Here is a 12,649-nt window from a genome sequence, read left to right on the forward strand (position 1 = left end):
TTTCAACTCTATCAATCCGTTAATTCTGTCAATTATATCAATCCTGTGAAATCTGTTAATTCTGTCAATTCCGTCAGTTCCGTTATCCCATTGCCTGAAACAGAAATACTTCAACTGTCCCGGTCAATGTTACGAGCGCACTGAATATCTACATAGCGAGTATACACCTCGAGTACGTCTGTCGATTGGTCGTCACCTTGTACCCCCGCACTTCAGAGTGTTCCGAAGTCCGGCAAGTGGCCGGAATTCTAAATACGTACACACCGTTTAAGTCCATATATACTTGAACAACGTTGCTGACTCCGCCGGATCCATTAGCGAATCGCCGAGCGGGCGAAACGCTTGCCAAAACCGCTCGAATTCGCGACGGTGAACCCACACGTCGAGACCGGTATCGATTAGAGGCTGATCGTGGCTGGAATCCGTAGCTCGAAGCCCCCGACGCTCCCCGACAGTAAAATCGTCATCGTGGAATAAGAGGATCGCCAAAGGTCGCGACGATTCCGAGTCGTGACGCGGCGAGGCACGTTCTTGAAACGTGGAATCGAGGTCGGCCTCTCGGTGAGCGGGTTGCAGTTGCATCGCGCATTGGGATGACGGTTTTCCCCTCGAGTATGCTTATGGTAGCAATGGATACATGAGATGCAAAACGAGAAATCAATGGTAACTTTGTGTTCCTGGATCGACGATTCGAAATGATAGAACGCTCGGTCCTTAGCCTTGGTGCTTGGGAATGCTTTTTGATCATTTAAAGTTATTCGTGTTTTTAGAGGAGTTAAGTACAGAGAACGATAGAGTAATGTAGAATAGTTATTATTAGTGGTTGGTATGATTCTCCGTGTTTTTTCATGCGGTGAACAAAACAGAACGGGGTCACCTGTAGTGGCGTTACGTCCAAATAATCACTTCGCGGGAAGCCGCCACAGTTACGTTGTGTTAGGAAAGGTTAAACTACGCGAGACTTGTAATTTTATTATATATTCTTTACATTCGTGTATGCTTTCAATTTGGAAAATTCAGTAGTAGCCGCAAGTGATAATAGTATCGATTGACTCTTGAAAGCCATTGGGGGATTATCTTTGTTTTATCAGTGCTCAAGCAGTATCTAATACTCATCCTTTAAGTCAGCAGGTATACTCGATCGCAATCGCTTAAGGAGGTAGTGAAACCAAGTGGGCTATAAACGGAGGTTCGTTTATGGTTTGGGATTAATGGTCTACAAAATGTATCATAGCATTAGGGGATTATGTAACACCTTATTCTGTGTTTAGTTAACCTTGACAGTAGTCCTCAAACGTTTTGAAATGTTTAAGGTGATTCTGCTTCCGAGAACTTCTGTTCTGAGTATTAAAATATTACTGTAGTGTACAGAATGATCCATATCACTGGGTCAAGTCTTTTATCGCATTTCTGCTTGGAATTCGGAAGAAGTTATGACCTTCAGATGACTTTGAACACCAAATAGGTGATCACATACTAAGAAAACGGTATTACGATAGTATGTGAACTTACTGTTTTATGTTACAAATGCTCAAAATGAATTGGCAGTTTCTTACAAATCGATCACTTCTTTGCTGTTCGAGGTCATCTGAAGGTCACAAGTCAAACATGCTCGAATGCATTTCTTCATCTGCTACAAGATACAATATAAAAAAATATAAGTTCTTCTGCAAAAAATACCGATAATCTTGAAAAAATATTTTTCTCACCCCATTCCTCTTTTGAAACCATTTAAGGTCCACCTTCAAGCTGGGACACTCGGTATATACAGTTCAAAGTTAAAAATCTTGACGTAAGAGAAACAAGTGGATGACACTTCCATTAGATATGTATCAAAAATACACGAAGTCTGACCAATGAGAATAACATTCAGACACTTAAATAATGCAATTTACGCGAACGCTACGATGACTGTCAGTTAGAACATACGCAAAAATAGAAGCTTACAAAGTAAGAAAAATAGGAGAATCAGAGAACAGCAACTGTAGTCTCCTTCACAAAAAAGCTTTTTATTAAAAAACTCGTATTTGGTAAATAAAACTCTGTCTCCGTTTTGCGTACAGCATAACGTCTCATATAACCGTAATAGTAAGATTAGAGTTAACAGTGTCGTGGACGAGGTCGTGGGATTACTAGCAGAAGAAGATCTTGTCGATCGATCATTTTTTTTCATCGTTCTACCGGGCTATTCTGATTTTCTGCAATCGAGTTGCACATTACAATTTATTACGCGGCGATCGTTCGCGACACGGTTCTTTGTTCTAGTCACGAGATTCGTGTTTCAGTCTTTCGTCGATGGATAAGCGTAAGGCGGGATATTTAAAGACAAGAAGTAATGTTGAAGGAAACAGGTCGATTGCTGTTAGCACTAGTACGACGACACGTTCTTTTAATGCCATTAACCACAGTATAGGCATTACACTGCGTGGCATAACTATAAAACCATCCTAAAATTTTCAATTCTTATGTACTTTCGTTAAAATAAAAACAAACCAAATATAGTGGACTCTTTATATATTGCCGCGTGAGATATTCCCCTTCCACATTTACTTTCACACACCCAAATTCATTCTCCCACTACGTTTCATACGCAGAACTTAGTTGGAGAGGACTCTCGATACATGGCCACTTCCGAGAATTTTACTCTCCTATAACCCCGGCCTCAGCAATATAGCAAGAGTTCACTTTAATGTCTGAAGTCGTGGTGAGAAATAATGTTTCTCCAAGAAAGGATAGATTATATTCCTTAGAAAGAAAGTGGTTTGTTTTCATTTTAATCACAATACATAAGGATTAAAATTTTTTAGAGTGGTTTGTAAGTATTAGGACACCTGGCTCATACGAAAAAAATGCGATGTTTCATAAATATTAGACATTTTGGGCTACTTTAACTAGTTTCGATTCCAACCAAGTGCAACTTTTCAAACTTTATTTACACATCATTTAGTAAACTAATCTTCCCAACTTCACAAAAAAAGCTCAAATCACTTGGACCAATTTAAAAAAAAAAAAAGGTTTTATTTTAAATACATTTTTCACCCACTGTATGTACAGGGTGATTCTCGCGATCGGGACGTACTTGTAACCAAGCTTTCCTTTCGTCGCGGCGAGAACGACAGTGAAAGCGACTCGCGACCATAGAAGAATTCCCCTCGATAAATTCTGAACGATCCTACCACGCTTTCCAAGTTCGAATACGGGGGCAACCCGAGGCTTCCAATTACGTTCCGTCGTTCCTTGTTTCCCAGGAAAGTTGCAATTTTCATTTCACCGCTGGCCGATCGCGAGAGGCCAGGTCGTCCGGGATAATCGACAGAACGTTGCGAAACAAGGCGTGTGTCGCGGTTTATCGTTCCACACGGTCGTTCGGCGTGTTGTCCTGAAAAGGAGTTTTCATCGCCGCTCGGTGGGACGGACCAAGGACTGTTGCGTGGAAATGGCGCTCGGTATTGTGGCGAAGATAATCACGCGAGACGCGCGGGTTCGTGGAAAGCGTCGAAAGAGGCTAATGACACTTCTGACAATGCACCCGTGACAACAGCTGGAAAATTCGCAAAGCCATGAACTGTAGGATAATTGTTCGTTCGAAATAATTACTCGCTAGACACGAAACACAGCTGTGATAACCGAATGGCTTTCTTTATTGGGGGATTGCTTCGTAGTGATTTTTGGCAGTGGATATTCGTTGCACTTGGAAAACACTGTATGAATATTACATGTTCCGACAGTTCTACAAATTACATGACTAACTGTCCTTGAGATTGGTCGTGATGAGCTGACTGGGATGGATGCGATCGAACACTGTACCGATCGAATGGTCTGTATCAGAGATGGACAAACTAATTATCTAGATAAAAAGTTTCGAATAACGAATAAAAAATAAAAAAATGTATTTCGTCATTTTTAATTGTTTAAACGTGGAAATTTCAATTTTTATAATAAAATAATACTTCTTTATGAATGAATCGACATTTGTCGAACAATTATTTAATCTCATTAACTGTTTAAATCTTAGATACTGCTGCTTTTTACTACGTTTTATTCGAATAAATTTCTGCCCAACTCTGGTCCGTATCATAGGTTCTCAACGTGGGCGCTGAGAAGATGATCAGGGGGAAGCGTTCTAGTTATTTTTTTTATTTTGAGCATCGTCTTCAATAAAGATATTTGTTGAAAATATCTCGAGAACTAATAATTTTTCTGCCATGGTACCCTAATAATTTTTTACGCAGAATAAGCAGAGGAAGCGATCTGTGCAACAAACAATATGCATTTCCGTTTAAAGAAATGATACAATTGTTAATTGCACATGCACTGTTGCACTTAAAAAAAATCTAAAGGCCTACAGATGTAGTGCTCTTTGTTCAATTTACCTTTTTCCTTTGGCATTTTTTCATAAATGCATCAATAACGGAATTATGACCTGAAACAATTGCGTGGACCACCCTGTATACAATGGCCTCTAACTATATTGCCATGGTCGTGGCTATAGGGGATTAAAATGGCAATGAGTTCAGAAGTTCCATCGTCGTAGCCTCGGGCTCAGCGGCTGCGCAAAAGTAACGCAAAGTACGTGTGAAGGGGAAGTGCCTTGCGTGGCAATATATTCAGTGGCAATATAGTTAGAGTCCACTGTAATAGAACCCTCATCCTTCGTTCGAGTGTTCGTCGCGTCTGGGATGTGCGGAAAGAAGGGGGAGGGGGCGGAGGTCGTCGATGAAAATTCTCTCGAGTTCGCGTTTCGCAAGCTCTTTATTGACAAATAAATACGACAATAATGTATATATACAAAAAAAAAAAATAAATAATAGGAAAAACGTTCTCACCCGTCTTACGTACAAGTCAATGGTCACCATCGCGTACCGTTACCACCGGCGCGAATGGGGCAGACGGGCACGCGACGCGTACGAATAATTCCTGCCGTCTGTGACACGTGTGTCTGTACATGGAGCACACAATCGACAAGAATCATTCGCGCGTGCGCTGCGCTGCGCGCGAAAGGAACGACGGGAAATTCCGTCAAACGAACGGCGATCGATCGATCGATCCGTCGGTGTGGATCGCGGCAGGAAGGAGAAAAAAAAAACAAAAATTCCCGCGTTCGCCATGGACCAACGGATCGGGACGACGAGGAGTGGGAGGGAGGGGGGGGGGTAAAAAGTTTGGTAGGAGGGGAAACAGGCTTGCGTCCGTCGAAGCTTCGCTTCTCGATGTCGGGGCTTAACGTAACAATACTAAGAATTACGATAATTCTAACAGTCGGATATAACAATACCGTGATAGTGTTTTTTTTTTTTTGTTTTTTAAAATATCTCTCGACTCTTGCTTGTCCTCTTATGCAAAATACACGTTCAGCGTAGAAAAACTTTCGCTACAAGATCCCTATAAAAATTAGTGGTTTCTTATTTTCGTTTTTTTTTTCCCTTCATTTCTTTGTTTCTCCGAAGGAAGTCGCATTCGATGATTCCCCCGCCGTCTATTGCGGCGTGGACGTGCACTTGTCACGCGGTGGAATCAGTGAATGCGAAAGGAAAAATTGTCACGGCGGAGGGAGGCGCGATCCGTCCATGTCGAGAATGGAACGAGTTTGGGAACGATACGAGTTTAAACGACGAATGAGAGAAAGATGGATGGAGAGAGACTACCGTCGGACAGGGAAACGCAGCTGGGGGTTTCCTATCCTCGTTTGAAATCCACTTTGTCGTCACACTGTCTTCTGTCGTTCTTTTCTTTCTTTCTTTTTGTGCACCGCGGTGGTCCATCTCGTGGACACGACTATCCCGAAATCTCGATACACGAAGAGCTTCTGACGACACTTTGTTCCCGATCGATTTTTTTTTCTTCGCGCTATCCTACACACACAGATCGGACACGAGGCTTGAGCAATCCAGTAATTGAGCAGTCGTCAGAGAAATCGCTTGTTTTTCCTTTTTTTCTTTCCTGGACAGAGAGAACCGAGGAGGCAGTATCTCGAGCGCGAGAATAGACCCCGAAACGAAAGAAAAAAAAAAAAGCAAACGGGGTTAAAGTGTCGGAGAAATAGGAGAAATTCGAACGAATTGTTCGTGATCCGCGCGTGATTCCAGACGGGGGAGAGTTCAGGTTTTGCGAACCACGCGCGCGCGTATATCGTTCTAACCTAGAAACGCAAAAATGTTCGTTCGCGAGGAATAAATCTTAGGTTACTCGTGTGTGTGTGTGTCTGTCTGTTCGTGTCACGCCCTATAACTAAATCGTACGTAAATTGCAGGTTTTCTACGGTAAAAAAAAAAAGAGACTAAAACAAAGAGAAACGACACGAAATAGGAACAAGAGGACAATCCTCGACGTATAATCGTACCTTAAATTATCTACCGCGTACTTCGCTGGGCAAAGACGCGCCTACATGCTAATCGATCCCGGAAACGAAAAGTCGTGTGGGAGAGGACGAGGAAACAGGACGAGTCGCCTTACTACGTCTAAACCGTTTACAAAAAAAAAAAAAGAAAAACAAAGAAAAAAACTTAGAAAAAAGTACCAAGTTCTGTCTACGGAACGAAGAAACTTGCACATCGGAACGAAATGACACGCGTCGTTCTTGCGGTCCCTTTTTCCGAAGATGACCGAAGCATTATATTCGACGCGTCCTGATTTTTAGGAGGAATTCTCAACAGGCGAAATAGGTGTCCAGTGGAATCGAGGAATGAGTTTTCGCCGAAAGATCGTGCCTCTCACGAAGGCCGCTGCGATCCGTGGCGAACCGAGGAAACTTCACCGTCAGATAAAGCCGCGTATACACTTGGTGACACTCACTAAGGTCAATTTAAAATTTAGTTAACACTCTTAAAGCGCTAGAAAGGCGTCTCGAATGGGTTAACCTCGTGTCGAATCCCCTTAATAAGGGAAAAGAACTTTCAAGAGTTTCGTGTTTTTTCACAAGTGGAATCGCAGCTTAACGGTTCGAAGATAATTTCGAATGTTTTTCTGAGTATCGATGCGCCACGGAACGAATTTTCTCTCTGACAACCGAATCGTGCGCGTCAATTCGTAAGTTAACGATCGACAAAGATCTAGGATATATCGATGTCGGCCCGACGAGCCTGTCTCTTCCGTTGAAATTCCTGGTCTCGCTGCGCTCGCCAGGCATCGGTTTCGCGCCGTAACCCACACACACGCACTCGTCCGTACACACACAGATGCGCGACATTTTCTCGACACTCGAATATACACACATCTACACTCTAGCACACACGCGCGCAAACACATACAGTCGTTCTTGTTACTTTTACGCGTATCTCCTTAATACCAGATTCTTCGGTCCTTCATATACACATACATGTATGTATGTGTATATGTATATATTACACGATCTCAAAACTATATAGGCCTAAGAAACTTCTTATAGCCACGAGCCACTTTGTATGATATAGATAGAGAGAACTCGTCGCTTCGTAGGAAACATGTTTCTGGTTAATCGTACGTTGCCTTACGCATACGGGGCCCCTACACCTGTGCACAGGCTGTTCCCGGAACGAGGATAGAACCGATCGTGTTTGATATAATCGACGGGAAAATTCCGACAAACGGGAACGTATTGTTTTTCCTTGGAAATTATTAATCATTTTTATACTCCAAGGCGAACCATTATAACCTGACCAGACAAAAGTCTCAGTGTTGGTTATGAGTAGACTGCAGATTTTTATGCAAAATAGTATTTTTTAAAGCAATCCATACTGAGAAGAGCAAATATAGGAATTTGTTTCTTTTCTTAACTATCATCTTAGGTTCGGAATAAATTAGAAAACTGATTGGATGTGATAAAAGTTTTGTTTTTTACTGTATTTTACAGAATTATATAGGCTATAATTGCGTAAAATCCGCAGTCTAGTTATGAGTGAATAAATTTTCGGAAAATAAGGGAATTTGGATGCTATTGGTACTGCGTTGTCAGCAACGATAGCTAGGAAGCGATACTTTCCTTATTTCCTGGTATTGGCTCGAAATTTTATCGAATTGCTTTCAACACCCAGTTAAGTTTCACTTGATAGCTTAGAGTTCGATTATTTTTAATGAAAGGAATTTTAATATTCATCCGAATATCATTGATGCTACTACTGCCATGACTTTCTAAGTTCAGAAAACTGATGGGCCAAATGGAATCGCAAGATCACCCTGTGCACACGCGTGTACAATGTATGCATACGGTCTAAGCGTTAACTGTTTTATCCGCGTTACACTAAATACTTCAGAATACGAGCGAGGCTTCACATTGTTTTATAATACAACAATTGGCCACGCGGCCGGCGTCCATTTTGTGAGCCAGCACGCGTTCCATTCATCCCTTTGCGAGTTAAAACGTGGAACGAAGGTTGTCTCGTCCCCTTGAAGCCTCGAATATCACCTCTCGAGGCTTGACGGGGAGCGAGGGGGTTAAACTTAACGCTAAGCGAGACTGTGAGAGCTGCGAGGGACAAATAAAAAAGCTTGGCCGTAGTCAAAAACGATAAGTACTCGCGGGCGATCGGTTTTGAGAATCGAAAGGCTTAGTGGAAGAGGGGCATACGCCAGAATACTGTAAATTTACCGGAAAATTACTTTCAAGAAAAATAAGATTAGAGTTTATTGATGGTACAAAAAAAAAAAAGAATAAATTGTTAAATAATTGTTAGTTGTAAAAAAACAATGTTGCCCCTTTTTCACTGAACTCCTCAACTGATAAGTCCCTCTTCATGGTCTTCTCGATCCACGATCGAATCGCGATCGATAATCCTCTAGCTTGGCACTTTTGCTCGACGAAGAAGGTTCTGTAGAGACTTCGTATCCTAGGATAATCCGATTCTTACGCGTCGTCGCGATTCACCGCGGAATCGAGAAGAGACGCGATTCGTCTTCGATGAACGACGAAACCGTGTGGTTAGGTCACTGGTGCTCGAATCTCGTTATAATGCTCGGCCTAGCAGAGGCGCACGATGGCTCGCGAAAATTGTCGAAAGATCTTATTAGGGAAGGACACCAACTGTCCAATTTCCTTTTTAATGAGGTTTCGTAAATTGACAATATACAGCTTCCTAATGCTATATTTGAAGTGTTAGATATAGGCACTCGATAATTTTAAAGTAATAAACAATTAAAGTTACGTACCTTTCAGATGGACTTGAATACAAGTTAAATTTAATCGAAGTAATAAGGTTGTTTGGATGGTGAATCGGAGGTCCTGGGATCGATTCCCGTTCACCGAAATATTTTTCTTTTAACGTGACTTCGATAACTTTGACTTACATTCATGGTATATCTTGAAGGTTCGTATTTTGAATTGTTTATGTCTTTAAAATTATCGAGTATCTAGACCTAATATTTCACATATATCATGAGAAACCTGTATACTATTATTTTACAAAACCCTATTAAAATCGAAGTTGGACAGTTCGACCCTTGTTAGCCGATACCGTGATCAATGGCGTATTGTCTGTGTAGGTCCTATCGATAGAAGTTGAAGATGCAGTTAGCGCCACGCTTTTCACCAAGGATTAACGATCCATTCTACTTTCGAGAGGGATTAAAATAGATCAGGTCGACTCCTGGAATATAGAGCCTATTTCTGTCGGAAGTTTGTCTATTCGTGAAGCGAATTCATTAATCTACATTCTCGACCGTAAGTATTGGGACAGATATTAAATGTGAAATAAACTTGAAAATACATAATGAAATTATCGATGGTTCTGAATAAATGTAATTTAAACACTACACAGAGTGGACTAATAACTTTGATCACCTGAAATATTTCCGTTATTTTTAGACATACGAAAAAAATAGTATTCTGTAGAACACACACGTTTAAATATCATTCTAAAGTAGTACGGTACTGAGGAGGCCGTAGCATGCTGGTAATAATTTTTGTTGTAGTTCGTGGGGTTTCTGAGATTTTAAGGTCACTTCTATTTGTTTTAAACAATACAGTATATTGTTTGTTATTTTTAGTAAAACAGCGGATGTTCAGACCATTTCAATGATATACAGTACAAGGTCATTTGCCATTAAATGAAAGAGCAAAACAATGATTCTTACGTCGTCGAAGGCTTTCGACGTAAGAATTGTCCTCTTACACATTTATTTAACGTCAACCTTGCACTGTAAGATCGTTGGGATAAAATAATACAGCATGTCATTTAACATCGTGGCGTCTGATTTTGGGGCTCTGTGGCTTAAGTCAAATAAAAAAAAAAAATTATTACTGGCGTGTTACAACCCCCTCGGTATCATAGAAATTTTCCAAATAAAATTGTTCATACCTTTAAAAATAACGAAAACTGTAGACTGTTTCTAAGTGGTCAAAGTTATTGGTCCAGTCTGCATACCATTAAGTAACAAAAATGGCGGATAAGCTGCAATCTGTACGAAAAATCACCCTTTCGTCAGACATAAAGCAGGTGTCCTAACTTTATGAATCCTAACGTAATATCCCGTATAAAAATCCTGTAAACTTTAGTTTCTTTTTCGACCACGTTCGAGGACTTTCGCGAGCCAACAGCGCGCTTACGACAACCGCACAGGCCGTGATCCCTGGAGGGGTGAAAACGGCGAGCGAACACCGATGAATGAAATTCCAGTTTCCATTTTCGTAACGTGCGCGCGTCCGCGGAGGCCGGCGGAAAAATGCGTTTCAGTTTTCGCTGTTGAATTAATTGTTCAGCACGAGTAACCAGATCGTTGCCGACTGCTGAGCCCGTTCCCACGAATAATTCGTGGCTGTTGAACTGGTAAAGGTCCATTTACACTAGAGGGGACCAAGCACTGGACGAGCCTTCGATTAACTTGCGATAATCTTGGGATGACCTTGGCAGTATACATTGTTGCATTTGAAAGAAATTAAAGAATACTTTTGTTGACTGGCTGCAGGGTGGTCGTAGAATTGTCCTGGTACTATCCAAAAGAATGTAAGTAAATAAAAGTGTGTTGCAGATAGTTGCAAAGATAGATCGATAGATTTTTCACAAACGTTACGAATCTTCTTTCAAACAGTGGAAGCAACTTATGTTCAATTAGTCTATAGGCCGTTTAAGAGCGGTGACTCTAAATGTGTCATTGCTAGCTACTCCTGCTGAGTAGATTATGTGTATAACAGAGGTAGTTACCGTTAATACGTTCAGGGTGATGGCTCTGAAACGACAAAGCAGTCGACATGCTTTTCCAATAAGACAACAAAAGAATCGTACTGTATAAATGGACCTTAACTCACGATATAAAGGGCTCAGCGCCACAAATGGGGATTCCGTTTCCCCGTTCTTCCATACGTGTACACACCCTCTTCGCCCGCGGCCGTGCGCTCGAAGGGTCGCGAGAAGAACAGAAAGAAAGCGCCGCGATCTACGCCGTTGCACGAGAAAAGTGTGGAGAGACAAGAAATGAGGATGGCCTTCGCGGAGAGATGAGAAAAAAAAAATGTAGATACATATATACGTATACACTTTATACACGTATATATAACATGTATGTACATATATGTATGGAACTTCTACCATTTCGTTCGATAACGTTAAACTTACTCAGCGAATACGGGCGTTAATAAAACGGGATTAGCTAATCAGTCTTTGTGTTAGAGGCTCGTTTTACGTGTCTAGACTCAACTTGTGTATCGCGTGTTGCTGGGCTCGTGGTGTGTGGCGTCGTGGTGTTCTCTCCTTGTGTACCCGAAACGCTAGCTCCCGACGCGACCACGTGCTGGCTCGAGAATCGTCGAACCGAATCATCTCCGAGGGGATCATCCTCCCCGTCGATATCGGTGTCGCGATTCTCGACCTCGAGCTTAGAAACGACAGTCTACGTTCTCTCTACTCGGAAGTGTGTATTTTCTTTAGGGGGGGGGGGGGGGGGGGGTTGTGCTTCCGAATGTTTCAGATATTCCGTTTCCCTTGTACATACATACACACCAGCGGAAGAAGCCGTGTGCCCCCGGTCGTCGAATCCGTTTCCGTCCACGTTTAGCACCAATTGGGGCAATCGTATCTCTTATTGCACACGATTCGGAGGGAACGTTCGCGGTGTGAAGTACCCTGAGCCTTCAGCTGGGACACCTATCGTTGACGAGTGAATCGTTCCTATGTACAGGAAATCATTGATTAGCGTTCGAAGACTCCACGGTACTGACAAGGTTTTTTTAAGATTTTGTAAGATAATGGAATCCAGGTTTTTAATGATATATGTGAAATATTAGGTGTAGATGCGCGATGATTTTAAATCTATAAACAATTGAAAATACGAACCTTCAAGATATACCATGAATGTAAGTCAAAGTTATTTAAGTTACGTTGGCGAAGTCAAAGAAAAATATTTCGGTGAACGGGAATCGATCCCAGGACCTCCGATTTACCAGCTAACAATTACTTTGATTAAATTTGACTTGTATTCACAGTACATCTGGAAGATGCGTAATTTTAATTGTTTGTTACTTTCAAATTATCGAGTGTCTACCCCTAATATTTCACATGTATACTATAATTTTTCAAATCCAATTTTGGACAGTTGGGGTCTTCCCTTGTGAGTGTTCAGACGTTATTTCATTCACTGGGTGCTCCTCCGTGGAACCAGTCAAGCGCCCAGTGGTGGGGACATTTGAACACTAAGTGCCGAGGAGCCTTCGAACACTCATCGATCATTTCCTGTACGTGGAATC

This window comes from Dufourea novaeangliae, unplaced genomic scaffold (genome assembly GCF_001272555.1).
Source record: "Dufourea novaeangliae isolate 0120121106 unplaced genomic scaffold, ASM127255v1 scaffold16, whole genome shotgun sequence".
Classification (NCBI taxonomy): domain Eukaryota; kingdom Metazoa; phylum Arthropoda; class Insecta; order Hymenoptera; family Halictidae; genus Dufourea; species Dufourea novaeangliae.